Raw genomic sequence first — 24,159 nt, 5'->3', positions numbered from 1 at the left:
GAAATGCACTAAACCTCTCGTTATCTGCTCAGACACAGGTTTTTCTTCTGTCTCCCTTCAAGCTCAGGTTGTGCTGGCTCATGCTCTTTCTCCCTCCTTCCCGTCTTTTCAGCCCCTCCTTTCACCATCAGATCATTCGTATTTCTTTCTTATGTGAAGTGATTTATTTATCTAAAATTCTAAAATTTATACAGCTAACAAGAGATAACAAAGGACCCTTGCCCCCAAGAAACACTATATATAAATATATATTTCTTACATTTATATATGTGCACACACATACATATACACAGGTACACATATGAAATATATTTAATTCTTATAATTTTGTATTCTACATGTACACGTATGTAGACATAGACACATATGTAGACAGACACTTATACAGACATCACTCGTATAATATATATACATACCATATATAAATATATGTATACAAGCAGATTTTTATACTTTTAATTTAGAGTGTCCATTCACATCCTCACTTACATGTTTTTAACTTAAAATCGGAAAATGAATTCCCAACACTGGACTCATCACAAAGTAACTTCAATAAATATTTGACTGACTCAACAATGAGCAAATTACTTACTTTCTGAGTTTGCTTGTCTGGAATGTATGAATGACTTCTTACGTCCTCGGGGTCTCCTGGAAGCCTAGCCCTGTTCCTGTTCTCCCAGTTTTTCTCCCTGGGTCCCTAGACAGTCATTCAGGGGTAAAAGAAGAGAATCAGTGGTGGAACGGATACACATTTGGCAGAAATGATTCTTCACTAGCGCCCCCACACTGGGAAGACTTTGATCTCAGATGTGGAGTACATATTTCCTGTAAAGGAAACTTGAAGAGGACTCTAGCCTGCTCACTTCATAAACAGGTTAATAAAATAACTTCCCTAAAATAATCAAGAAATCAATAACCTAACTGACAATAAGCAAAGGCACCTCTTCTCTTGATATACGTGTGATTGAATGGGTGGGATGGAAATGCTATCATTTCGTGAGTCTTTGAACTTACTTACATACATTGCATACACTGATATACTTTATTGTGAGTGAACAATGACAGAAATCAATTACAATATGAAATCTAGAATGAATAACACAGAAAACTGAATTCCTACATGTCTCTATTATGTGAAAATCAAGTGATAGTAGAGCAATTGCACAGTTTACCTGAATTTTATTCTGAGTATCAAGAAAGCCGAAAAGCAGCTACGTATAAACAGTCGTTACTAGAGAACATAAGTAACTGTTCAAAAAAAAAATCACAGGTGATTACATTAAAATACAGATAATAGCAAATGCTTATCAATGCCAATATCATTTCTGACTTTTCCTGGAAATATTATTTTTAGAACAATCTTCCCTCAAATCATTTTTCTAATACTCAGCTACTACATTCATTGCAGAATCTAAATAAAAAATACACTTTTAAAACTGTGCCAAATTCTGCACTACCTAATAAATTTTATCCCAAGCAGTTTGGGAATATGATGGAAATAGGGGCCAAAGGGGGGGGGGGAAACAAAAAGCAAAGAAAATAATGGTGGTTCGTCTGCATTTCTCTAAATAAAAGTAAAACATCTCTTCCTTTTCTTTACTTTAGTCTCAAACTGTCCTCAAGGAATCAGAAAGCCTTTCCTAGACTCCTAATGCTTAATCCTTTGATTGCATACTTTGCTGCGTTCTCTACTTCTGCATCCGTGTCAATTAAAGAGATTTTACGTGATAGTAGATTGATTATCTTATATTTAAGTTTTTAAATCTGATTAAAAAGAAAGAGATGAGGGCTAAACCATAGATTTAGGGTATTAACAAGGGGGCATCACTGAACATCTCCTCAGCTCGGGGGTGTCATGACTGCATTCTGCACCCACCACATCAAATGTAAGAGGCCGAGTCCATGGCCTCCTATGACCTTACCAGATGGCCTGTCAGTATGGTGATGTGATGCTCACGTGGAGTGAAAAGAGTCCAGAAGGGATGTAGACATCTCTTGCTCCATCCGGGATCAGTCATAGTGTGCAGTCAACTGATGAGTCTTAGGCAAGACAATGTGGAGTTCCTTCCTGCAGGCAAAACTGGAGGGTAGCTTATGGCTGGATTGCAGGTATTTGAAGGGAGAGCTCTCCACTGGCAAGAAGGCAGCTTCAGGTTCGCTCCTGGTCCCTCTAACCTTGTCCTTTACTGTTTTCTCTCTGGGGTCCACTCTCCTGATACTTCCTAAGCCACTTTCTTTCCATCCCTCATAACTATTCTGTGACAACACCCAAAGTATTTCCAAGAACATCATTTTCTCCAGCTGATCTGCTCTCTCGCCACCCCCAATAGTATTCTCTCCTTTTCAATATCTTCAACTTCCACTGCGTCCTTCATATTTGTTTTCCATCATAAGCTTCCCTCCAGCCTATGTGCTGTTTCTTTTTTCTGTCTCTCTGTGTACCTGGTGAAGAAACTGAATAGTCAGCTGGCACTCTCGGCATGTTCCTGTCTGCATGCCAATACCTGTTGCTCTGTCCTATTTAGAGGGCCTGAGTTCTTGATGAGGAAATATGCTCTGCACAGAGACCAGTACAATGTTGGCAATCATAGGGAGAAACACTTATTTTCCCTGCTAAGCAAATAGCTTATTACCGAAAACCACTAAGAGCTGAGATGAAGCCTGCATACAAGAAATTCATGAATCGTAAAAGTCTTAGGCTTAAACTATTATGCATGTATACGTGGAAGCCTGTACAAGGACACAGACTCCAGCTGTTTCTTGTAAGTTTTTTTTCTTTTCTTTTGAATATGCCTCCTCTAGTAACCCCAAGCCAAGGATTAAGTCAAATAGCATCTCAGTGGGAGTCTGATCCAACCCTGCTTCCGGATAAAATTCATACAAAGGCTCAAAGCCGTGGAAGCATGGCTTCCTCCCAGAAACCATCAGGGAATGTTTTATTTACTACCATTTTATCCTACCTGGTTACCTCTCAATAAATGGGCTGTTGGCTGGTGTGTGGAGAGGATCTCAGTACTGGTTCTTCACCTGAAAATACCCTTAAAAATTTATACGATTCCCTGCTGGTTTCTAATTGGCAGATACTCTTCGCTCATCCATAGAGGTAATGTGATATGCAGTACAAATGGATGAACCCCAGACTGGGAATCGGAAGACCTGGATTTTAACCACAGCTCTTCAGTAGGAGAGCTTGGAAAGTCACCTTAAGGTCTCAGGGTGTGGGATAAGATTATCTCTAAATCCCTTTCTAGCTCTGAGTCAATGATTAAATGAGCCGCAAGTTCCAGTTTTATCCCTGTGGGACATAGCGATGAATAGTCTTACCATATCCTCATATTATTTGTGGCCTTGACAACTTTATGAAAATTATTGGTATCCAGAATTGATAAAAGATAGTTATTCATAAACTTTTCCTTATTTCTTTGAACTACAAAAGAAAATTGTGATCAAATCTGTTAGTTTTTTTTTTTTTTTCCAGTGCCTGGAGTGCATCTTTGTACTTGTGAGCACTAAGAGAGGAGAAGGAGATAGAGAAAATCTGAGTAGAGAGGGCACTAGGTTTTGAATTGTAGAAAATTGAGGTGTTAAAGAAACAGAGCTTGTGTTTTTCTGTTTTCAGAGCAAAAAGATAAAAAACAAAAATAAAAAACATGTAAAAGAAGATGGCAGAGTAGGGGAAATAAAAACTCGTGAAGTTTCACTGGTTACCATGATCTTGCCAAATTTATGAGACCTTATACCAAATTTGCTAATTCTTAAATTATGGAAATGAAAGTTATGATTGTGTGGCAGTGACTATGGACTATGTGCGTCATGTATGATGTACACACATTCCCTGGCAAGGAGGTGGTCATCCCAGAACAGTGCTTCTCAAACTGTAAAAGTTCATGCATATCACCTGGACATCTTGCTAAATAGTAGATTCTGATTAGTAGGTCTAAGCTGGGGTCTCAGGCTGCATTTCTTACGGCTCCCAGGTAATACCGAAGCTTTGAGCAGCAAGGGTGCCGGTATTTAACAAACACAGGGTGTCTTTGCCCTTCATCTTTTCCCCTCCAAGCATAAGTACTTATTTACTTTGAAATGACAGATTGGAAGGTTGGTTTTGGTTTTTTACTTTGTTTCGTTTTGTTTCTGATCAGTATGCCTGTTTTGTATCAAAGTCATCTATCACCTATAGTCAGGACAAAGGACACCAAATGTGTATCATTTCCAAGTCATCTCATGTCAACCTGCTGGGACAAGTTCCCCAAACTTTCACTCGGCTCTGTGATGCTTCCTTTCTTTCAGCCACTGCTGCCAGTTCTCAAATGCTAAAAATTATTGATTAAAGCCTTCATCCTCCTTTACACTAGAAAGGCAGTGTTCCCAGTAAAATTCTTTGCCTTTGCTTGTTTCAAACTTCCCTCTGTTAAGAAAATGTAAAAACAACAAAAAACCTCACGCTCTCCCAGGCTCGTGATTTTACCATTTTTATATTCTTCTGTTTCTCCAAGTGATAGCAAAAGGCCTAGTCACCATTTATTTATCTTTCTAGTTCTCTCAGTAAATAATAGAAGATAATTTACTCTCCTTCTGTATGATTGGAGCATATTTTAAATTATCCATTTAAGCTGGGTCTGTAATTAAAATTACGTGGGCATTTAGGACATTATTCTGCAAAAATGCTCTGTGAGCTTTCTCTGATCTAGCTCACAGAGTCCAGATGCAAAGCAGCATAAAAACATTGAGGGAAAAAAAATCAAGCATATCTTGGGTTCATGCACTGGCCAATTTATCTACCAGCTCTCCCAGGCAAAAGCCATAGATAAGTCTTTCCAGGAGTTTAAGTGTCTCCCAGAGTCAGCAGGAAACTTGAAATCTTCGGTTGCTGCACTTAAACAGAAGGTAGTCCTGTCTCTTCCTGTCCTAATATGTTGCATGGAGCAACAGCTTTCTAAAAAACGAACAACAAACAAAGAAATATATGCCTGAGGGAGATTCTGTTTTTTTCGCAAGTATTCTCTTCCCTCCCTGTGAGAGGATTATTCATCTCTACCAATTTCTAAATGATGCGCACGGCCTCCCTCCCATTGTTATTGGTGGCTATGTGACAATAAAATAGCAAAAGTGGGGTACATGTACACCCATATCTGAACAGAGGCCCCAAGAACTGCTAACAGTTCTGTCTCAGACCTTCTGCCATGAGAAGGTCATAAGTCAGGTAAGAGATATTCCTTGAACATGTTCCTTAAATGAAGACACACAGAGAAGGAGCAGAGTTGCCATTGACTTATAGTCAGTAAGTCACGTGGGCCAGAAATAAACTTTGTTGTTGGAGTCACTGAGATTTTACGACTCTTACCACAGCATAACCTGACTGGATCGTGCCATTATACCTACACAAGTGATTTAAAGGGAAGGAGAACGGAGCCCCTCAACTGTAGAATAAAAAGTAAGCTAAATAGTCACGTAATTTTGTACAGCAATTTTTAAAGGTTAGTGAGAACTCAAAGGTCACATTCTGCCTGTGCCTCAGGAAATCTATACTAGGGAAGGTACACAGCCTTCATCTGTATTCTGGTGCTGCTTACTTGGAAATGCCTGTCTTGAATGCTTGGGATGAAAATGACTATGAGGTATACATGGGAAAAACACCAGATTATTAATATTCACAGGTATGGGATGGGAGTACTTGTATGCACTGTAATATATTTGCTATCCTTGTCCCAGAACCAGGAAAAATACCAACGTAAACCTGAAGGTGCTTATGCAGTATTTCAAAGAAGGAAATATGACTTCCCTGGATTCTAGGAAAAATTCATGCTTTCAAATGGGTATCAAGATGGCAATAGAAAAGGTAACAAAGCAGAGTAAGAATGAGAAAGTGTATTATTATTATTATTATTATTATTATTATTATTATTATTACTATAATTCACTATAATTTTTTAAAATCATTAGTATTTTATTAATATTATTTTGCCAAATAATCTATATGATTTACTCATGATAATCTGAAGCAAACCTTTGGCACCTACCTTGACTAGAAAGTTTTTGAGTCACAAAGGAATAAAAGGAACTTTAATAATTAATTATTAGTGTATCTTTGTACCTTTATTTCACTCCAGCCCACAAGCTAGCAGTGGAACAGATTCAAAAATGACCTCTAAATAAGGAAGTGTAATTACTCAGCGTCGAAAGTAAGGTTAATCATATGTTTTTTTTAAACTCCAGCGAAAATGCAATTTAACAGTCTCCTACATCTCAGTGATTCATGAATGCTATATTTATGCATATTCATGAAAGAAAGACATAAAAGAATACTTTGTCTCTTTCTTCCTCTTTCTGATGTAGGCAGAACAGATACTAAAATGACACCTTAGCCATCTGTTCACCTGAAAACTCTAGGACTCATTGTGACTGGCCACACAGGACTCTATGGTCTGTGCTTTCAGAATTCATGGTCGCCCTTAGCTGTTTGGACACCAGAGTGTATAGAGAGACAGTGATCAAAATTTGGGACCCTAAACATTTGTTTTTCAAATGACTGTTTATTTTTAATAGCAACTTTATTTTCATTATACAAAATGTTTAGAATTATCATTCAAATCTGGCTTAAGGTTGGTATTTTAAAAATTCAAGTGAACACGTAATTTTATCTGGTTCATAAAGTCTCTTCTGTTCGTCTCTAGGGAGTAAAAGACATTGGAACTAGTGAGTACAGAATTAAAAAAATGAAAAACACCTTTTAAGTAGTGTGACCGTATAGTTTATTATCCAAATTGGGAAACTTTTGAGAGTAAAAGAAGGCTCTATTGAAAAGTATAGGATTGTCTCAAGAAAACCAGGACATGTAGTAACACTGTCTGTTGGAACACTGGAGTATAAATGCTGAATCAAAATTAATAGGACCATCAATCTGTGTTCGAGGTTTGATTATGTTCATGGTAAACTTCTTAAACTTGCTCAGTCACCTTACTGGCTAACAGGAAGCTGAGGTTGTTGAAATGGCTTAGTGAGATTAAGAGTTGCCTGCCCTAAACCTGATCTCATGGATGATAGACAGGATATCTAAGGACTTTATGGATGGCATGTTATTTATCCCTTACTACAGTGTTATGATATAATTTCTCAATTTTACAGAACATAAAGTTGAGTTTCAGAGACATTAAATAACTTGTTCAACTCTATTTTGCTAGTGCAAAGTGGAGCCTCATTCAAACCCAGTTCTAGCTAGCTAGTAAAAGCTACACTCTTTTAAAGCTCTTGAGAAATCTTCCCTGAGGTCCAGGCTTCATCAGGTTAGGAGGCAAAAGACAAAAGAATTCTTCCTGCTTCAGAGAATAGAATGGATATCAGGTTCATCCTTTTATATAACATCAAATCCATTCTCAGTTAGCAGCTATCAGAATCTTGGCTGGTCCTTCATGAAGCACAGGAAGTGTTCTTCCCCTTTGTGAGACAAAATGTGGGGATTGAGAGCTAAAGATATTTCTAATCACCTTGACAAAAATCCATTATGATCTAGCAGGAAAAAAGTGTGGAATTTGTGCTCAAACAATTGGGACTGAAATCTGGACGGTGAGTTTGGGAAAGCTGTTCTGCCTCTCAAAGTCCTAGTGTCCTCATCTGGTAGTATTTACCTTACAGAATTGAAAGAATGATAGTGAATTGGATTAGATGTATGATGGAAAATTATACAATACCTGGAACATATTAAAATTATATGCAATGAATGTTGATTTTATTACTTCTCCTCACTGGTAGCACTGAAGGGCTTCAACTTAGATAATGGGAATGGTAAGAAATTTGAAACAAAAGATCTGTGTTTAAGTCCCAGCTCTGCTGTTTATCAGTTTTTTAGCCTGGAGATAATCTCTGAGGCTCAATTGCCTCACCTTTAAGCGGATGTTGTAACAATAGGTACCCTTAATAGCTCCCAGGATCCTTGTAATTTGCATACAAAAGTTCTTTGGAAAAGTTCTTTAGAAAAATGTATGTAAAAGTTCTTTGTAAAAATGCACATAAATGTTCTTTATAAATAATGATTCCAAGTATAGTTATTATCATTATCATCTTGATCTTATCATCATCACCACAACTTCTCTGTGACTAAGACAATATCTGTGTAGGCGATAACCATGGACACTTGAATTTCAAGTGAAGGTGATGCAGTTGGTCTTCAGACAACACTTTGAGAACCAGTAGGTAGCATATAGAGGCAAAGGGTAATGGTAGAAAATAAGGTTGAAAAAGCAGGTGCAATCAAAAGTTGAGAGTCTCGAAGAACAAAAATTATGCATAGCACTTAGAATTCCTGAAGCTTTTTTGCCAGAATGGCAATCTGAACTATACTGGGATATGAGAGGTATTAGCGTGCACATTTGGTGGTGTTTTTCTGAGTGTTAGATTCCCTGAAAATAGTGAGATCCATCCAGAGCCAATCACAGTTCAATCTGACAGGCACTTCAAATACATATTTTAGGAATTTTTTTAGAAACTTGAAATATTGCTATTATTTTGTTTGTTTCAAAATACTTTGCTGGGAGCTCTTTGATGATAGAACTATTCTGCATGGTACTGGGGTAGTGAATACATGACTCTATGCCTTTGTCAAAACCCATAGAAATGTACACCATAATAAGGGAACTTTTTTGTACAAAAAAAAAAAATCAAACAGGATGTTTGGAAAACCCAAGATAGAATGCAGACTGTGACAAATGAATCTAACTGTGTAACAAATGAATCATATAACCACACTGAAATGGGTGAGGAAGGAAGGAGCTAATCTAAGGAACTTTGTAAAATTGTCTTTTGATTTGACACTGGAGGGCTAAAGATAAAAGTGAACTGCATTCTAGCTGGTAAATTTATTTCTCATAAGATTACGTTTAGCAGTTCTAAAACTAATGTTACATATATACTGAGGTTGAACAAATTAGGAAATATATTCTAGATAATGAGAGTCAGCTTTCCCATTGTCTAAGAAAGGAATTACAAATAAGCAAAGACAAAATGCTAGAATTAATCATGTGGTGCTTTATTGGAGTTGGAGATACCAATTTGAACTTATGTTTATTTTAATATATATGCATATAGATAAAAAAATATAGATATATGTGTATACATGAGTTAATACACACGCATACCTTCCCTAACACTACCTGCTAAGAAGCGTAGAAGCACTGATACTGCATTAGCAATGAGCACATCTAGCACTCAGATCTTAGTTTCTAATACTGTTCTCCAGTCAAAGAAACCAGGTGTCCTTGGACAGGTGGCTGATTCTAGGACTGGACAGGTAAAATAAAAGATGAGCTTAGAACATTTTGTGGTGCCAAGATATGAGGAAATGACTTGAAAAAGAAAAAGGATGAGAGACATATCAAAAGGACACAAGAACTACCCAGAAGAGCTTCAAATGACTGAAACTTGAACAATGTGAGCTACAAAATAAATATTGAGAGTATTGGATTATAACTTCAAGAATAAAATGAACGTCCATGAGTCCATACTGATATAAATAAATGATTTACTAAATATACAAATGCGGAAAAGCTGTTCTTTCTCATAGAAGAATTCCAATTCATAAATATAAGAATGAGAGAAATAGAAAGCCACTGTCAGAACACCCTAGTAGTAATTCCTGCAGGTAAAATCTACTGATATATATTTAAAATAACTGGAAATTTAAAAAATAGAAATAAGGTATTCACATATCCTCAAAATGTCTCCCTCCAAATATGTATTAATCACTGTGGAGATTTTAACAGATGTCCACAAATTCTTTGATACGCTACCCTCCTGAGGTGAAATTTAGTTCCTCTCCCCTTTACTATGGACTGGACTTAGTGACTCACAGCTAATGAAGAGTATGAAAAGGAAAAAAGAGTAACTTTACATCAGAGAAACATCACAGAAACCATCAACCCGAACAATTACGGTTACCATTACCAGGAATAAGACTATTGGTATAGTGTACCCCCGAGAGCATCGGAAGAGAAGTGCACATGAGCTTTGTGGTATTCTTCTCCCAAATATATAAATTCAGTCTAGTCGTGAGAAAACGTAAGAGAAATCCGAATTGAAGAACATTCTGCAGAGTACCAATGAGTATTTTTCAAAGTGTCAAGGTAATGAAAATACCAAGTAAATATTACAGACTGGAATAAGCTAAAGGGACTTGAGAACCAAATGCAACTTGGTGTCCTGGATTGGATCCTGGAATAGGAAAAGGACATTAGCGGGAAAATTGAGGAAATCTGAATACAATCTATAGCTATAGGTTATTTCATGATATTGTACCAATGTTAATTTCCTAGTATTGATAGTTGTATTGATTCCTGATAATTGGTATTTGATAACTGTCTCATGGTTGCATAGGATTTTCACTTTATTGGCAGCTGGGTGAGAAGTATATGGGGATATTCTGTCATATCATTACAGCTTCTCTGTAAGTCTAAAATTATTTGAAAATAAAAAGTTAAAGAGAAAAGTTATGTCAGAATAAAGACTTTGCCTTCTTAAAGTGATGAACACCTTAATTTAGACGAATGGTATTAAACTAGGAATACTAGAAATATTTTATCAATATTTGCTTTCTTCCTCATTTTGATTTATTTTCTCCATGTCTGATGTGATTTTCAAAGCATGACGAACCTCATATTCTCCATCTCCCATACCACCTCCAGCTAACACTTGTCTGGAACAAAGCCGAGTTTCCCAGGCTGTACCAGACTCAGGTATCAGCAGTTCCTCGCTCTTTCATACCAACTCAGTATTTAAGACTCTGCTACCTTCCTTTCTCCTGGTTATTTTGTGCAGTCCTCAAGGTGGTGGTTTCTCAGATGGGCCCTCCCAAAGACGTTTACATTTTCCAAAAAGAAGTGTGGGAGATGAACTTTATCTACCTTAAGGAACTAATTTTATTTTTTTTAACCACAAGCTATCAGACTTTACAGTATGTGGGTGTCTGCAGTGGGGAAGGTCTTTCCTGAACTCTTCAAATCAATCCATGGAACGTTTCTAAAACCGTTCCAACTCATAGCCTTCCTAATTTAAGGGCTTTTCATGCTTTGCCAAATGTGCTTTCCACATTCCTATTCATTTCATGCAAAATGAAAATTATACATCTGTTGAGGTGTTTTCATTTTGCTATTTTACACATCTGCCATTCTGTGACCCTTCTTATTAGGAAGATTTGTCACCATATGTAGTCATAAAAGAAAAGACATGAGAAATAGGTTAATTGAACATTTATGTCTACCTTCAAAACAGAATATACGCTCCTCCTTTCCATGTTTGCACTTTAGGAACATAACTCTTCCTCACTTCCTTTGTGCTTCATTTTCCCTGAGTGTGGTTGTGTGCCTGTGAGTTTGTGTTGTCATTGACTTGTGTATATAAATTAGGAAATGGATCAAAATTCATTTTGAAACATTGTCACTGAGAGGATAGAACAGTGAATTGTTGCACACTTATTATTTTTCTTAGAATTTTATGTATATCCAAGATAATCTGTGCATCAGGATTCGTACATTATCATAGTAAATGCTTCTGGAATTGCTAAGTAAACCATGACATTTAACTTGATGTAATGACCACATTGTATTACCTCTTCAGACAGTAAAGAAATTCTTTCCTATTCACTACTAGATGTGTAGCTCTCTCTTCAGCAAATAGCTCCCACTTTTCTGTCTGGCCAATCTCTTAACTAGGAAGTAAGCATATTGCCTCAGACATATAAGGCAAAAGATGTCCAGATTACATGGAAATATGAATTCTATGCTTCAGATGCTAAAATCCACCAGGGAAACTGTAGGATTCACTGCAATATAGAGACTGCCAATGTGCATTAAAGTTTGATGAATCTGGGCTCTCAGAATTCATTTAAAAACTATTTTATTTTTATTTAAAGAGAAGAGGTTTAGTAAATGATATCTTATAGTACATCACATAATATTCTCTAAATAGGCACATCAATTTCAGAACTTGTACCGTCTTTTATGATCTAGTCCTATCATGTATGAGATGACCTAAATTCGTATTTTCTTAGATTACATAACATCATAGAAAGTACCTTTTACTAAATTTACAGGCTGATATTTAAGAACATTATCAGATGGAATCCTAAGAAAAACCTGAAAGAGTTTCTTAAGAAGGTTTTCCTCAAACCTTTGTATTGCTAACACCCCAGCAAAAGTGAAGGACATTTGAAGATATTCTCGATCCCTAGGGTTAAGAGAACAAAGAAGCACCAGGAGTGATTTCCATTCAAAGACAGAGAACAGACAGTCTTACTAGAGAATATTTTTTTTAATGGATCTTTGTTGATTTTATTTTCTTAAGTTACCTATGAAACAAGTAGAATTTGGCCACATGTTAAACATTGAACATTAAGGCGGGCTACTTCTATGTTCTGTGTGTACTCAGCTGTGCTCATCAAATTTTCACTCCTGGTCACTATTTAGAGTTAACAGGTTAACTTTCTCCTACGTTGTGGGCAGAGAAGACATATCTGTCATCGTTACCTAGATATATTTGGCAAGTAGTAAAGTTTTAAAAATGTCTATCTTTATAGGGCAGATAATGTTATGAAGTAGGATTCAGAAATGAAATTCTCTCTGTCTAAGTGAAGAAGGGTAAATGGCCTGTGGAAATCTTCTTTCCTCCCGCTTCCCTGGCAGACATTGCTAATCAACCTTGGTTCCTTTTGCTACTTAGCTAGTTGCAGCTTCCAGACATCCACTACCAGTCAGTCATAGTTGGCAGGTAAGATAAACCTATTTGCTTAGAGATATGGGAGAATGACTGTTTAAACTGGATATGGTGTAACAAATATATGATCTGTAATTTGGGAGTGATGAATGGTACAGGGCAGCAATGTCAAACTAGGGCTTCAATTCATTATTTAAAAGGCTAGTAACTTTGTCTCAGATTGAAATCCAAGTGGCCGCTCCCCATCTATGAGAGGAAAACTGGATTCTTTTGAAACAGTTGCTCTTTCAGGAGGGGTGGAGAAAAGCAGAGCTGCTGAGTATTTTGGTGGTACTGCTTGGTGCGTTTCTGGAGATACGCAAAGATCTTGAGTTGAAGGTTCTTGGTTTCCTGGGACTTTGGTCCTCTGAAGCTTCTCCTTTAAATGCTTGAACTGCTCTCATTTTAACCTTCTGGCATGTTCTACATGCAGGGCATCTTTGGTTCTGGCAATCTAATTGATAAATCCAGAGGAGAAAAAAATTCAGGAGCTTGGTGCTCAAAATGATGCTTTAATTAAGAGAAATAATAGATGAGGCCTCAAGTTTTATTCAAATCCTTTTACTAGGAACAGAAGAGAGTATGGCTCTGTGAAGAATTTCCATCCCAGAATAGCAATTTAATACCTCATATTGTAGTTTCTTGGAACTTGAGGGCAATAATAGGATACAGAGGGTGAGACGCCCCAATATAACAGATGATTTTCTGCCTGCAAACACTTCACCTTTTGAAAAATTAAGTGGCTCATTCTTCCTTAATACAGAAATTCTCTATCTTGGAAACTAAAGGACACCACCAGATAATTAAGTGTCCTCTTCTAACTGAAGTACTAAAACAATAGTAAGACTGTGTGACTTTTATATTAGTATTCCACTCTTTGAAAGTATTGTATCTAATTTTCAACTTAATATTGTCTAATTAGCAAAATAATATGGCCTACAGTTAGCACTTGACTGACACCTGTCTCATTTATACTTGATTAATGCCCAGTTTTTCAATAATAGAAAAACCAATATTCTAAAAAAGAAATGTTTTTAAGGACAAAAAGTTAAGTAAAGTTATTTATGTAACGATTAACTATTTTTATTTGCCTACTCTAGCATCTAATATGCCTGAAAGGCATAAAGATGAAAGCCAAACAACAAAATTACTTTTATTAATTCTCAAAAGTATTAATTAAAGCAGTGAATTTTATTTGGGATGCTGACTTGGTTATTGCAATTAAAGTCCTTTTTTGCAAGCCAAGTTTACCATTAAATCTTACTTTTAAAATGTTCTAGGATGAAGATATTTGATACTAACAAAAGGAAATATGTTAAAATAAGGAAAGAAATTTTGTACCTAATTAGATGTAATTTTCAGGCGTATTCTAATAATATAAAGACACTTGGGCTATACTCAAATTTGAGGTCAATCACATAACAAGTTGTTCTGAAAGCCATCAGGTATTAATTTTTTCTTTTTTTGGCCTATTGGCTTGTGTATACAATCAGAGTCTTCAAAATCTCAGGTAAAATTTTTAAAAACTATTCGCAGAAAGATGTGAATCCTAGTCTGTATTCCTAAAAAGGACAGAACCTGTTATAGCAATAGATTTCAGATGACTTGTGTCTCAGCTACAACTTAAAAATACCTCCATTGTACCATCCCTTTTAAACCTTTTCATCTGAAAGGCTTATCTATGAGTAGATTTCTCCTCTTATGACACATTCTGAGAGTGTCTGGCCTACTTCTGTGGCTTAAAGTGTGTTCATTAAAATGAAACACATTAACGTATAAGCCACAGACGAGGAAGATGAAATTGCCTTAAATAACTACCAAGGACGTAGGTGTAAATGAAAACAGTTACAAGTTGAAAATTAATTCAGGCATTAATACTTTGATATCAGATGGATTCCAGGCTAGGCAATTAATTACTCATTCTAAAATGCTGGAAATAGCCTCATTATTTAAAGACGTTGGAAAATTTAGAGATGATACTGGTCACTTAAAAAGAGGACAAGTATAAAATATAAGACACATAGTATATATTGTTAAGAAACATATCCTATGGGAAGGAATGTAGTTCAAAATGTAATCCCATTTCTAGGAAGTAGAATGTTTAATAATAGAGGAGAAAAAGAAAAACTGCAGGAAACTGCATCGTAAGTGTATGTAATTTTTACAAGCCGAATCTATTCTTTTGTGGAAGGATATGGAATGTAAGTGAAAATCTGTGTTACAAAAAGTTGAGAAAAGAAATATTAGTGTCTGTCTCTGTATTTAGGTCATATGCCAAGAAATGAATTTTCCTGACGATGCTAATATTCTGTGTTGTGGAGGAATTTGGAAGTTTCAGTTGTTGAATTGTTTGAATATGCTGTAAAGTAAAATGTATTTTTGCCTATTTACAGACAATGTAGTCTAAGAAGAAAGAGGAGGAAGACAGGGAGGAGGAGGAGGGAAAGGGGATGGAAAAGAAGAGGAAGGAAGGAGGAAAAGGAGGAGGAGGATGAGAAAGAGTATCTGTGATTAAAAGTGTAGATGTTTTTACACTTTTAGCACTTGTTTTGCTATTATGCATGTGAATGTAAATGAGTTCTTTCCAAGCTCCAAATCTTAGCAGTATGAAAGAAGACATATTCCTAAACACGAGCTACAGAAGGAACATTTAAGGTTACCTGCTCAGGATGTCCAATGGACTTTATATTATGTATAAATCAAGTCGGTTGGAAATGCTATCTGGAGCCTAGTACTGAAAAGGGTTTTGAGACTGCCATCCTAGCCGGCAGAAATGAGTGCCCTGATCGCTAAGCAACTTCTACCACGTGTGGGAGAGAGGAAACTAACACACACGTTCTATGCCTTGATTTAAATTTCTTGTTCTATAGCTGGCTAAAACAAAGCTAAGTAATTTGCCTAAGATCTTAAACATACTTGAGTAAGTACAAGAAAGGACAAGACCTCAGGTCCCTTGATTTCTAGTCTTTTTTTTTTTTTTTAATGTTACACTGAATACCTGATTCTCTTCTTTGTGTATACAGTCATCTGCTGTAAGCATCCAAGTGCATTTACATATACGTATAGCTGTCTGAATATGCCTTTGAAATGCTCAGCTGTATGAGGGGCCTATCAGGCAATGTTATCTTTCTCTTTCTCATTATTTATTTGATAATAAGAGAATATATGATTAAAATTTCCTCAATTAAATTAAAGTATGATTGATTTTTCCTTCATGATTGTTTGTAATGGAAATCTGACCTATTTTCAGAAACTTTCAGTGTTTACATTTGTTAAAGAAATAAAGATCACTGTGAAAGAATAATGCTTGCATATTGTAAAAGAGTAATGCTTACCCTTTTGTGTTAAGGTAGGAGAAATTCCATTGACAATCCTGATGGAGTTTGCAATATTATTTAATTAAGTACTTATAAATAATATCTGTAAAAGTTACTCCTAAGGGCATAAAATGGGGAGTACCACACTATGGTATAGTAAATTTCTTTTATAATGCTGTTCTCCGCAACAGCATAATGTCCATGTGTAGGTGTTCTAAGTTATACTCAGAGGGATGTATTATACACTTAAAACAGTGAAAATGTATGTAGGGCTGATTTCATAGCTTGCCTGGGTGGTATATATTTCAGGATCCTAAAAAGGGAACAAAAGTCCCTAAATCCTTTCCCACAAACCGATGGTTACCCTGAATACTACAGGTGGAACAGTATGGTCTGTTTTCTCCCACCAAGTGATTCGGATAAGGAGCCGAAAGTGGATGGTAGCAGGCATCCCTCAGATACTAGTCTAGGCTGTGGTTTTGGGAGCTAGAGCAGCAGCTGACCATGGATAACAGGGTATTATATGGAAGGAAGGAAGAATTTGAGCTGTGTATGTCAGGCTTGGATGAGAGTGTGGAGGTTTCATATCTGTGGTCACAGTGTTCCTACATGAAGGGCTGGATTCAAGAAAAGTCATGTCCACAGCGGAAGACAGGGAAAAACTGGGTTAGAAGCAAAAATTCAGCTTCAGAATCCTGACAGTAGCAAGTGTGAGTTAGAATGTGGAAGGGTCTCTTGAAGCCATGGTGCTTCTAGGAAATGAGAACTGCAGGACCTCATAGGGGAAGAAGCTCCTAAGGACATGGCACAGTAAGGTCCAGAGGTTTCAACTTTAAAATGTTATGCCATTTATGGATTAGCATGAGGAAAAAAATCTGTGAAAGGCTGGTAAGGTAATATGGCAATGAGATGGAGAGTGAAAATGATCATAGATGGAGAAGTTAATATGTGCTGAACTTGGGAGTGCCAGACAGCACATGGTTGGTGGTAAGGGATGGAGAAGCCAAAAAAAAAACTCAGAGACTAACTGACTGCGCTAACACTTGGCCTTTGACGGTAGAAGTGATTGTTCTCTAGTATGACTGAATCTATGAAGGAGCGGGCAATTTATAAGATAGTTTAATTTTACCATTTTACTATATAAATGAGGAATGAAGTATAGATCATTGGAAACTTCCTTAGTATTTGTGAAGCAGCACCAAGTGTGCTCTCTGGATTCTGGTATGTATAGTACTACATAATGCATCTCTCAAATTAGGCATCCGTTTGATAGGTTTCAACCAAAATTTTCTGAACACTTGCTATGTGTCTGGCACTGTACTAGGCACTTGAGCTTTCAATGGTGGTCAAAGGCTGACGTAGCCCCTGCCCTCATTCACTCAGGGGATATGGAATAAACATTTGAAAGGATCCACGAGAGAATATTGTTCAGGCAGAATAGACACCTTATGGCCCTCCACCTCCCTTCAGTTAGTGTTGCTATAGGCCAGGATTTTCTCCTCCATAGGTAGTGCTTAAGCGTATGAACTTTGGGTTTTAACAGGCCCAGTTTTAAATGTACCCAGTTCCACCACTTCTTAGGTAAATGACCTTGAAAAGTCACTTTACCCCTTGGTGTCCTGGTTTCTGCACACATAAAATATCTGTGAAAAGAAAGTATTTGAGAGACTTATAGCAAGAGACCCTAGATCTGATTCTCTTCTCTTTCCAGGCATGTGGGAACAGGTTAGGCAAGATCATGTGACTTGTTTCAACCAATGAGATTTTGAGATGTCATATGTGGGTCTTCCACATCAAAAAATAGGAGAGCCTGTGCGTAATACTCTCTTTCTCTCTCAAGCTGACCCAGGAGAACTTTTGTTGTTTCCCAGTGATACAATAACATGACAATTAACCTGATCTGTGAGAGATATATAGATATGCATGTTGCAAGGCAATAAATAAATGTTTGTGATTATAATTCCTTGAGAATTTTAAAATTGCTTATTACATTAGCATTGCCTAATTTATTCTGGATTAGATGCAGTATTTGAAGTGCTAAGGACAATGTCTGGGACATAGTAAACACTCAACAAATGCGAGCCTTCACTCGAGACACAGACGGTTTCTCTGAAAGTCCTTAGTTTCTTTTCCTGGTGTCCAGGAGGTTGAAGTTCTAGACATTTCTCTTAGTATAAGAGTTCTCCTCTTTTCGGTATGGGGAAGCTATCAACTTCCCTCCACACAGACTCATATGAAATGACTAGCTCCTTCTTTTATTTAAATCACTGTACGTTGACAATATTTGCTGTACCAAAGGGGCTCATGTTATTCAGCTCTACAAAGTCGCAAATAATATATATTTGAAAACAAGTGGTAGCTGATGTAAGCACCAGATGGCTCAAACATAAAATCAAGGGAGCTGCTTTTAGCTCTACCCCAGGGCTCTTAAAGCCGCCTTCTCAGTGCTCCTTTATATGTTGTAGTTTATTTCTGAAGTGACAATAAAATTGGGAACAGCAGAATGGAAAGGAGCACCACAGCCCCGGCATGTTTTAACAATCTGCTATGCATATGAGATGAAACTTTGCCATCACTAGAATCAACAACATCTTGACACATGATTCAGACGTCAAGAATATCCAAGAATGTAAGATGTCTTTGAAACAGCGACAAGAAGCTGAAGTCAAATCCAGATTGGAGCCCAGTGCCTGAGAGAATTTTGTCTCCTCTTTTCTGAAAGTTGAGAAGTTTGCAGGGAACAGTTTTGACCTTGGAAATCCATGATTACAATCCCTTGCATTTGATAGCAGCATGGAGTGACCTCATTTCGTGTGAAGGTGTCTCAGAGAAGCATTGTGCCCAGAGCAGCAGGAATGTGGCTGCTGAGGGAAGCCCCAGCTGTGGAAAGGGCTCATCGTGACAGCAGAACCAGCCCCATGTCCAGAAGAGAGGTGGTGGGACTATTCTGGCAATATTTTGCCGTATAATAAATTACCCTAAACCTATTAGCTTAAAACAGCAAACATGTGTTATCCCAGTGTCTGTGGGTCAGGATTCCAGGAAGGGTTTAGCTCGGTGGTTCTAGCTTAGGGTCTCTCACAAAGCAGCCGTCAAAGTAACAGCTGAGGCTGTAATCATCTGAGGTTGATGCGTCTAGAGGATTTGTTTCCAACAGCACTCAGGGTGGTTGTTGGCAGGTGACCTCATTCACTTCCATGTGGACTTTTTCATAGAGCTGCTCGTAGCATGCCATTTTCTCAAGCTGCAGGTCAGAGAGGTGGGCAGTGGGTGTCACACTCAAGACAGAAGCTATGATGGCTTCTGTAATCTAGAGCAAAGTGACATATTATCCTACCTGTTACAGGCTGTTGGTCAAACACACCAGCTCTGGTACACTGATGTGTATACCAGAGATCAGGATCATTGGGAGCCTGAGGACCACGGCTTGAGGGCTGAGTACCACAGGGTCCGTGGCTGGAGCAGAACTGGCAACGCAGCGCTCTTGTCTGCTCATTTCTTTGCTTCTGCTGGGTCAGTTGTCTAAATGTGCATGCAGTCCTCACTTCTGTTTGTGTTCCCATGTCCAAGCTTGTACTGCTCACTGCATGACAGGCCAATAAATCAAGAGATGAGTTCGTGGGGCAAGGAACAGTGACTTTATTCAAAAGCCAGCAGACTGAGAAGATGGCAGACTGATGTCCCAAAGAACCATCTTGCCCAAGTTTGGATGCTAGTTTCTTTTATAGAACAAAGAAGGGGAGGTGAGGAGGTGAAGTTAAAAGAGAGAAGTGACAAGCTGTTGCAGATATTTCCTGGTTCCTGCCAGACTCCAGACGGGAGGCGTTGATTTCTTTTATCCTGCAGCCATTCACAGGTGGACCTGTTCAGGTTGTTTTCTAAGAGCTAAACAAAAGTATTTTAGCTTAACACTCAGGCATGGAAAGCAGGATTCTGGGAGGAGGACCATTAGGTATACTTGAAGCTATGGGCAACATCCCTTTTGTTATTAACTTGTAGCAAAAGCAATAGAATACAAAGCTTAAAGTAAGAGAAACAGATACGATATGGAGTCTGATCTGTTCTTCCCTGTTGCATTTGGACCATACTGATATGAGAGAATATCCTAGTTATTAATCTCTCATGTTTATTTTTTAATTTGTGTACATCTCTAAGTATATTTCACTCTATATTCTTTTTCTGTGATGGACCATTCTTGTTTTGATTCTTGTGCAAGAGATATTAAAGCTGCAGAGCTATGAGTCCAGTTTTTAGAACACCTCTTCTGAAATAGGAGAGACACAGGAATAGACTGGGAGTAGCAGAAACAGTCTCTCCTCTTTCCACTCCAGTAACTTTACTAAATTGCAAAATACATGTGCTCTCATTTCCAATTAATTATCCCCAAACAAAAACTTCCCAGTTTATTGTCTCTGTCTCTTGACAAATGAACAAATTAGATGGCCAGTATCAGACTAGCAAGAAGGAACTATTGCTTTGAATGGGTGGTGGAATGAAGCTTCAAAGAAACTCAGGCGAGAAGAGTAGGAGAACTATTCGTAAGGGATTTTCCACCTTTTACTTTAGCTCTAGGAAAACATGCAAAACATCAAAAGGTTCTGGAACGTATGCTACTAAAATTACTACCTTTAAAAGCACATTTGCCCTCATTATTTGCTAACAATTTGTTTTATGTTATATCAATTTTAATTTTCATTATTTTGCCCCAATTGAAAATGAGTGCTGTCATAGTTATCTTTGCACCCTCAAGGCATAGTATAACACTTGGCACATAGTAGGTACTTAGTCAACTTTTGGATAGATAAATTAATTAAGTAACAAATAAAGTGATTTTTATTATTTACTATCAAATTTGTATTTTATCTTCTATTTAATGAATGAGCATTTTCGAGAATTGTGTATGGGCATGAAATTGCCATGAGCACTTTTATTTATTTAGATTAAAGAAAAGTTTGGTCAGTTCATCTTTACACTAACTACAACCAAATCCTGGTTAAATGACTTGGTAGAGATGCTACTGAGTGAAGAGCTGATGTGCTAATTTTTTGAAATCGTAAATAAAAGATTACTTTTCCTTTTGGTAGTCTACCTTTTATATGCTTATCAGACCTGGATTCCTCTTCATAGATATAACCATTTGATCCATAAAATCATAATATCTTTGAGTTGGATTCTATCATGGATACCATATATTCAGCTTGCCAATTTTACAGGGAGGAATGAAGCAAATGATGCCAAAAATCACACAGTTAATTAGGATCCAAAATATAAAAATATATACGTGGGAGAGATTCCATCCTTGTCAACCCGAAAGTTCTCTACACAGAGCCTGAGTTCCTCCCAGTAAGTCTGATTCTTCCTATAAAGGCAGCTGCCAAGGCTGTCGGCTTCATGTTACTCATCAGATCCATAGGAAATGGAAGCTTTGGGAGATTTGTCACAAGATGATTCATATCTACGAAAATGCCACAGCTCACACATGGTTGAAAGATAAAGGAAAAAAGTTAAAGCAAGGACATGGCATGAGAGAGACAGAGACAGAAAGACAGAAAGGAGACAGAAGGCCGTGGAGTCTCCACAAAAGTGGGATTTTAGAGGGATATATGAAACCCTGAAATCAGCAAAGGGCATTGGCTTCCAACACTGCTCATCACCTCCAAGCTGGGATAGTTCAGGAAAGAGTTGCTTTTCCACAAAACCATTTTGGCAGTTGCCATGGAAGCCAACAAAACTCAAAGCAGAATTTCTAAAAAATGAGGGACATATGTTGTATTCCTCTTCCTAATAAGTGCAAAGTACCTCTGATTCCTTCTGTGGTCAGGATAAAGGCAGGCAGACAGATCCTGATCTGTGTTTTTGAGTTCAGCCCAGGTTCTCTAAATCTACCAGGGGACCCCACACCCCAAACCACTCCTCCCTGCTAGAGAGATACTGTCTCCTCCCGCACAGTTATATCTCTGGCACCTAACATAGTACTTGGCATCTAGTAAATAATAATCTTTCAGCGTGAACTAATGAGTGAAGGGTTTCAGGTGGAGCCAGTAGCCCATCAGCTGCTGAAGCAGGAGGGCTGACCAGGCAGTCAGAAAACCTGAATTCTGATCTTGGTTCTGGTCCCATCTTGCATTGTGGCAACTGGCATTCTCTCTCTCTCGGCTGTAAACTCCCCTTTTCGATTGAGGAAACACACCTAGAGAGGTTAGATAAATTGCCCAGGGCTGCAGAATTAATCACAGAGCCAGTATAGATTCCCAAGTCTACCTTCTTTCCACTACACCTTGCTGTGTTCCCATAAAGTCAATTGAAATTCAGTGGAATTATACACTTACTGATACCAACCACAGCTTGCCACCCACCTCCCCAACAGTCTTCCATCCTAGTTTGTCATTAGATAGGAGATAATAGTAATTGTAATACTTGAAAAGTAACATATACGTAGTCTCTCTACGTCATGTTAATAATAATTACTAACTTTTTTCAGTGTCTGTTATTTGCCAGGCAGTTTGCTAAAATCTTTACAGAAATTACTTAATTTTCATAGTTGCCTTATAAGGCAAGTGATTATTCTACAGGTGGGTAATCTGAAGCCTAAAGAAGGTAATTAATTTACTCATTGATACCACTGTGAGATGCTTTCCCCATATTTCTAGGTAACAAAGTGAGGCTCAAAGAATGTATGACTTTTCCAAAATTACTCAACTAGTAAATGACACTACCCACACTCACGTGTTCTGACTCCCAGCATAGATTTTCTTTTCATCTCACCCTTGTCTCCAGGCACTTTTGGTGCAAAACTAGTGTGTGTTGGGCAAAAATACACTATTCAAATGATTTAGATAAATGAACATGTGCTATTTCAGCAAATTGTAGGACATTTGGTGAGCAGGAAGGGAAAGGGGCGCCTGCACATTCAAGGAGGGTGGAGAGGTTAGTGAACGTGGCTGAAGACTTACAGATAAGAGGTTTTCTGACAGCTGCCCCTGGGGGTGCATCTTCCTCCAGTACAGCTGTGGGGAATAAAGGAAGTCAAACAAACAAAAAATGCTAAAACAACTGTTTTGACCTCATACAAGACCAAAAACCTAATAAAACTTTAATGGCTAAACCTTCTATTCAACTTAACCAGCTGGAGCTGTCTCCTGGATTTGTTTCCCAAGAGTTTAATTTTGTGTGCCTAAGAATAACTTGCTCCATTGAAATATGTAATTTTGGGTAAAAATCAGTTGTCACTGATATTGTGCTCAAATTTTTAAACTTAAATTGTTTCTGAGTCTATTAAGGGTCCCAGTATTAATAACATCTACTAGAAAATACAGACCAAGCAAAACCTTGATGTGCTGAGCTTGAAACCAATTTGCTATCTAAAACCAAACTTAGCTGGAATCATATGTATCTCTTTTATGTATGTACAGTAGATTGTGCAATTAGGACACATTTATGTCCAACTCATTATCCCCTCCTGTATTATCTCACATTTATTCTTTGTGATAATGAAACATTTTGTAATTAAATGGCAGGAGAATAAAATATAGGAAAATCATATGGTCAGGGCAGCAAGTGTCTAGGTCGGACTTTACTATTTCAATTTGCATAAAGTAACTGCTTCTATTCTGCCTAATTAAAAAGAAAGTCCTCTTTTAAAAAAGCTTTTATTTGCAAGCAAAGCTGAAATTTCCATTTGGACTCAGTAATAGAACTCCTCTTATCTTGGGAACCCATTTGAACTGTAACCTTAAGCTGTTTGGTTGGAGTCTGTGAGTCACTGCTGTCTGCAAATCCTCCTGTTCCAGCAGACTTTATGGGGTTATCACATGTGCATGGCGTGCATGCAGGTGCAGGTGTCCACATCAGAACATGTAAACATGAGCAGATGTGCCCCTATACATATATGCAACAGGGCACATGTTCTTTCAATCATTTAATATTTACTTTTTGAGTCACCACTATGTGCCAGACTGTATTCCAGACATTCAGAATGCAATAGCAAGACAGGCAAAGTTCCTGCCTTTGTGATGCTTATAGTCTAGTAAGAAAGACAGGAAATAAATAAACAAATATTTATTATGTCATATATGTTCATACTATACAACACACATATGTGTAT

At 37.5% G+C, this 24,159-nt stretch overlaps 1 protein-coding gene and 1 long non-coding RNA gene across 5 annotated transcripts in view; one reads left to right on the top strand and one right to left on the bottom strand.

Moving 5' to 3' along the window:
- NEGR1 (neuronal growth regulator 1) overlaps positions 1 to 24,159 on the top strand; it is a 779,356-nt gene that overhangs the window by 639,026 nt on the left and 116,171 nt on the right. The gene's annotated exons all lie outside the window — the stretch shown is intronic.
- LOC116668076 lies at positions 529 to 23,178 on the bottom strand. Its single transcript, XR_004325156.1, has 4 exons — positions 23,009 to 23,178; positions 1,923 to 2,068; positions 1,173 to 1,248; positions 529 to 697 (listed from the first exon to the last, which is right to left on the bottom strand). It is a non-coding gene; the product is annotated as an uncharacterized LOC116668076 (long non-coding RNA).

This window comes from Camelus ferus, chromosome 13, assembly GCF_009834535.1.
Source record: "Camelus ferus isolate YT-003-E chromosome 13, BCGSAC_Cfer_1.0, whole genome shotgun sequence".
NCBI lineage: Eukaryota > Metazoa > Chordata > Mammalia > Artiodactyla > Camelidae > Camelus > Camelus ferus.
This window is presented reverse-complemented; position numbering and strand designations above follow the sequence as displayed.